We start from the raw sequence: 5997 nt of genomic DNA on the forward strand, positions 1-5997 counted from the left end.
GTAGAGGCTGGTAGGAAACCTGCTCGCCGCAATGCCCAAGCCAATAATGGCTGGATGGCTGAAATGTTAATGGGAGAAGGAAACTATGCACACAATGAAAATCAAATGCAGTATGACCCAGGTTTCTTTGCATCCTGGGACCAGCAGTTAGCGTAATGGCTAGGTCGCTGGGCTCCCACGTAGTTGACCGCAGTTCGAGTCCCAGACCCAGTGGCTTAAACTCTTGCCGGGTGTGTGTGTGGGACTGTGCCCAAGATCCCGAGAGGAGAAGGGAGGAGAAGGGATTGTGGCATGGCCACCCCCCCTGGGGGGGGATTTCTTGCTTTCTGTCTCTCTGTCTGTCTGGCAAGTACATGTGCCCTATAGCAAAAACCTCTCCAAAAGGAATGATAGCTGCCCAGTAGGAACCCAGGATTCTCCTGGAATATTCCACCAAATCAGATAACAACTGCAAATCTAAACAGCTAGCATTTGAGCTTTGCACATGCCATTGCTCATCCAGCCATTCTAGTCCCCTGTGGAACGGTGGCTACTTCTGTGCAGTTGCACTAAGAGTGGTTAATGGTGTGTGCAGTGCAACACACAAGAGAGCCTCTGCCTAACCACTGCTCAAAACTTCCCCTCCTGGGCCGGCAAGTGGCGTGGTGGATAAAGGTGCTGGATTCCTGCATGACTGACCATGGTTCAAGTCCTGGACCTGGTGGCTTACTTTCTCGCTTTCCCTTTTTCTCTCTCTCTGTTCAAATTAAATAATAATAATAATAATAATAACAACAAATGGAATTAAGTAAATAAATAATTCTTAAAAGAAAAACAAATAAAAACTTCCTCTTCTGGAGAGGAACATGACCCAGCAGGAGCAAGGCTGTCAGCCATCATGATACCTTCCTGCAGGGAGCCAGGGCCAGCAGGTGAGCATGACAGTGGACATGCTGAGTGTCTGGGCAAGAGATATGATGCCCATGTAAGTAGGAGAGTGAGTGGTGGGACAGCTGTACTCAAGGGGAAACAGTACAGGTGAGTGTTACCCAGACAGCACTTCCTAGAGGTGAGCCACAGGGCCTGGAGTCTGCTCCTAGAACATTCCACTAAAGCTGCCTTCAGCTTGGTCTTGTTGAGCACTTTCATCAGCCTTGGATGAAAAGTGGAGAGACTGTGTCTATGCATCAGCAGAGGCAGGAGAGAGAGCCATCTAGAAAAAGACATCGTCCCAGGCGACCTCCAGAAAAGCCTGTGATTCTCTCTGCTACTTCCTGTATGTGCTTTGACTTATTGGAACCTCACTTTTCCCATCTTTGAAATGATAACATAACATCTTCCCCACAGTAAGATTACAGGAGGGTTAGCTAAGATTACATTGGTAGCACATGTGCATAGATCTCTACCTTTCAAGTTGGCGGTCTCCCTGGAGAAGGGAAGCTGATGAGAAGCTTTGATGAGATGACTTCCGGGAAACAAGCAATCCCTACTTAGCAGAAGGAGGCATTTACCTGCAAATGAGACCTGGCTGGGTGCTGTGGGGATGCTGGTTCTGTGGTCTCTTGTTCCAGTCCTAGACAGTCTGGAGCCGGACTTCAAATCCCATAAGACTTCTGGCTGAGTCAGGCCTTCGGGCCATTCCCTGTGACTGGATCCCTCAGAAGTTGCATCAGATATGCGATTTGTAAGCAGAGGTTGATCCAGAACAAGTCAGCTTTGTTGACTTGGCGGGTACCATCAGCCCTGGCCCCTGTGAACGCCTGAGAGTCTCCTAGCAAATCCACTCCAAAGCCTCAGCCGAAGACATCCATATCACTGCTGGTCATGTACAGGCAGAAATTAATCTCTTGGTTCCCAGGCCAAGGACCAAGAAGTGTAGCATTGGGAGTGGGTAGTATTTATTTCCTGAGTGTTAGGAATATAAGGGGCCACCAAAGACCTGGGTGGGCCTGGGGGGTGGTCTGCAAAGCCAGGTGGAAGGGAGTATTAGTTTCCCATTGCTGCTGTAACAAATGGTCACGAAGTTGGCTTAAAACAGCATCCATGTCTCATCTCAAAGTTCTGCAGGTCAGAAGTCCAGCACGGCATGGCTTCACTTAGGGTTTCCTGGGCCAAAATCAAGGTATCCACAGATCCAAACTCATCTGGGAGAATTTGTATCTAAGATCATCAGGTTGTTGGCAGAATCCAGTTCCTCACTGAATGTCAGCCAGGAGCCTCGCTCAGCTCCTTAAAACCACCCTTACCATTGCTCCCCCAAACTTCCTATAGCAAAGTGGGCCAAGTTCTTCTCACACTTGACATCCCCTCTGCCCTTCTCTTTTGTCTCATCTCTGACTCCAGCCAGGGAAAGTTTCCCACTTTTAAGGACTCAGATGACTAGAATAAGTATCACTGGGTAGTTCAGAACCGTATCTCTACTTAAAGGTCCCTCACCTTAATGTGCAGGTTTTTTAATTTTTAAAAATTTTTGCTATAGGGCAAGCGCCCTTGCTGGCAAGTTGAGAGAGAAAAAGTGAGCAAGCAACCCCTAAGGCTGATGACTCTGCTGCAATCTCTTCTCTATTATTGTCTTTTGGGATTTGGGGCACACACATACATGTGCCCAGCATGTTTTTCAAGTCGCCAGGTCCAGGAGTCAAACTGAACAGTCAGGCATATGGGAGCCAGCCAACTTATCAGCCATGCCACTTGGCTGGTCTAAGACCTGAGCCCCTCCTGGGATTCTGCAAAGCCAGGTGGGAGGGTGTATTAGTTTCCTGTTGCTGCTGTAATAAATGCGGTTTTGTTTTTTTCCCTAGCAACGTGGTATTCCCGTGTGTAACCGTAAGGCGGAAATTTGCAGGGGTGCTGATCCCGCCTCCTTCAGAGGAGACAACTGAGTGTTTGGGGCAGAAGCTTGAGGTGGGAGGAGAAGAGTGTCTAGGTGGAGCTCTGGCTGCTTCACATGTGCCCCAGGGCCTGTCAGTGGCACAGCCCACACTGGTGGCCGGTGATTGGGGCGTCATGTGACACACGAATGGCTCTTTTCCTCAAGTAAACCCATATTCCCACCTCGAATAATACATGTGGCAGGAACATGGACGTGTTCAATGTGGGCCAACAGAAAGGACTCCACCATTGTAAAATATACATAGTATCTGCATTTTTGTGTAACCAATAGCAAGCTTTTATTTAAAAAAAAAAAAAATTCTAGCATTTGTTGACCTTTAACTGGAATTCTCTGAATTGGCTAAAAATATCTCCAAAGGCAAGGGATAGAGAAGTACTAACTGATTACACCTTTATTTCCTACACACACACACACACACACACACAAGCACACACATTCATGCACACGTGCATGTACATATGTAAATCCTATACACACACATGCACTTACACATATGCACAAAGCAGGTGCCTACATCACTATTCCTGCAACATGGCGCGTGCTGAGTAGACACCATGATTACTATCTTTTTAAAAAATTATTTCCTTTATTTTATTTATCATTATAGTTATTTTCAATTTGACCAGAGCAAGAAAGAGAGAGAGAGAGAGAGAGAGAAAGGCACCAGGTCGGGGACTCAAACCGTGGTCAGCCATATGGGAGTCCAGCACCTCTAACCACCATGCCACCTGCTGGGCCCCCATGATTACCATCTTTTTTTTTTATTTATTAATTCACTTTACACCATCACAAATGAATTTTCCATCCAAAATACACTGTGCATTGTCTCAATCAAGTACATCCACATACATGTTCTCAGCAAATAATTTTCCAATTCTTACGTCCTGCATACCTTGCCCTTTGTCTTGCCATCCCTGATTCCCCATCCCCCACCCTCTGCTATGTCCCATCTTCCTCCCCCATTGTCCCTGGCATCCATGGTTGCCCTCCATACCTTCCTCCCCCCCCCCAATTCAATTGTTCTGCCAATGAACTTAATTAGTCTAAATAAATCCATTAGCTAGCACAGCTGACACAAACCTACACATGTATCCAAGTCTGACCCTAGGCATAAACCCCGGTGAGTAGAATGAACATACTATAAAGTAATACACAGCTGTGCCCATACAGGTCGCTGCCTTCATCAATGTGCATTTTTTTTTCCTCCTGCAACTTTTTTTTTTTTTAATATTATATTACCTAACACTCATTCCCTGAGCATCATCACAACATTCTAAATGTAGTTTCCCATCTAGGACAAACTACATAATGACTTAATCAAGCATGTTATCATCAACCCATGATTACCATCTTAAGCCACAGTAATCTAGGGATATAATGGCCCCTCCTTTCACAGTGATAAAATAGTGCTCTTCCATTCACCCGGTCACCATGCGCATCATCGCCGGGGATAGTGGTAAGCCATAGAGAAGAACAGGTAGGCTCTACCCCACAGTGCTGGGGCCGGCACCGTAGGAGTCAGAAGAGGAGTATGGGCCCCCCCCCCAGAGGGCTCAGGTCCACCCCCAGTTCCCTCTCTACGAGCGCTTTTTCCCGGCTTCATTCCAGCTGGAACTGTGCTGTTTTGCCTGTGCCCACTTGCCAGGCCATGTCTCCATTTTCGAACTAGAGGACAGACAACATATGATCCCTGCAAAGACAAGGGTTCACCTGGGGCTGGGGTGTGGCAGAGCTGCCGAGGGCACCTGCTTGCCCCTTAGCTGGCTGTCACCACTCCATGACTCTGAAGTAGACCACACACAGACACACACACACAGACGCACACACACACACACACACACACACATAGGTCCCTCCAACTCCAAAGGGGCCCTATGATGAAAATCAGGCATCATGAGGAAGGCTCACGTGGTGACAGAGGCAGTGATTCCACTTAATGAGATGTGTCCGTTAGGAACAGCCCTGGTTGTACGTAATAGGACACCCACATTTTAAAAAGCTTAGCCCATAGAGACCTTAAATTATCTCATTGAACAAGAGGTCCAGATACATAGGCCCAGGGTATAGTGACCCAATGACATCACCAGATCGAGACTTTTTCTGACATCCTACTCTGCTATTCTCAACTTAACTGCTCTGCCTGCCCCTGCCACATTGTCACAAGATGGCAGCCACAGCTCCGTAAATTGCATCTTCACACAGCAGCATTCAAGGTGATCCAGGGGCTTTGTTTTCACATGCCTTTTTCTTTTTTCCCTTTTTCAGGTAAGAGGCAATTTCAGGGTTCCTGGTAAGCCAGACAATCAAGAGTGATTGCTACAGTTGTCCCCAGGTGAAGAACTTGGGAGCCAGGAATAGATAAGCCCAGCTCACTTGCCCAGGAATTGCAGTGCCCTCATTCTTGCCTGTTCTCTCCAGACACAACCAAGTCCTTAGCCTGTCCCATTCCTTTTTCCATGACCCCCTCTACCCACCTCTCTATGTGGCATCCTTGAGCATCAACTAATGTCACACGATGGATCAGTAAGCCCAGAGGTGGGAACCAAATCACTTGTCAAAGGCAGTTCTTATTTAAAGATAGAATGTTTGTAATTCCTTCATTCCGCAACGACACCATATTCTCATCTAAACACCAGGCAACGAGCTAGGGATCAAACAGACACAGCCTTGTCTGCAAGAAGCTCATAAATAACTTAATGGGAAGGTCGACAGAGACCTATACAAATAATGTGTCCTGGGACCAGCAGTTAGTGTAATGGCTATGTCGCTGGACTCCCACGTAGTCGACCGCGGTTCGCATCCCGGACCCAGTGGCTTAAACTCATGCCGGGCGCGTGTGTATGCGTGCCCAAGATCCTGAGAGGAGAATGGAGGAGAAGAGATTGCGGCGTGGCCATCTCCCCTGGGGGGGGTGATTTCTCACTTTCTGTCTGTCTGTATCTGTCTGTCTGGCGAGCGCACGTACCCTATAGCAAAAACCTCTCCAAAAAAATAAAATAATAAAATAAAATAAAATAAAATAATGTGTCCTCTCCCTTTGTGATAGATGTCTGAGGAACAGCTGGAGTTGCTACGGGCTCTGAGAATGCCTGGCTTGGGCGGGGGGGGGTGGGGGGGGGGAAGAA

Source organism: Tupaia chinensis, unplaced genomic scaffold (genome assembly GCF_000334495.1).
Source record: "Tupaia chinensis unplaced genomic scaffold, TupChi_1.0 Scaffold000252_1, whole genome shotgun sequence".
Classification (NCBI taxonomy): Eukaryota; Metazoa; Chordata; class Mammalia; order Scandentia; family Tupaiidae; genus Tupaia; species Tupaia belangeri.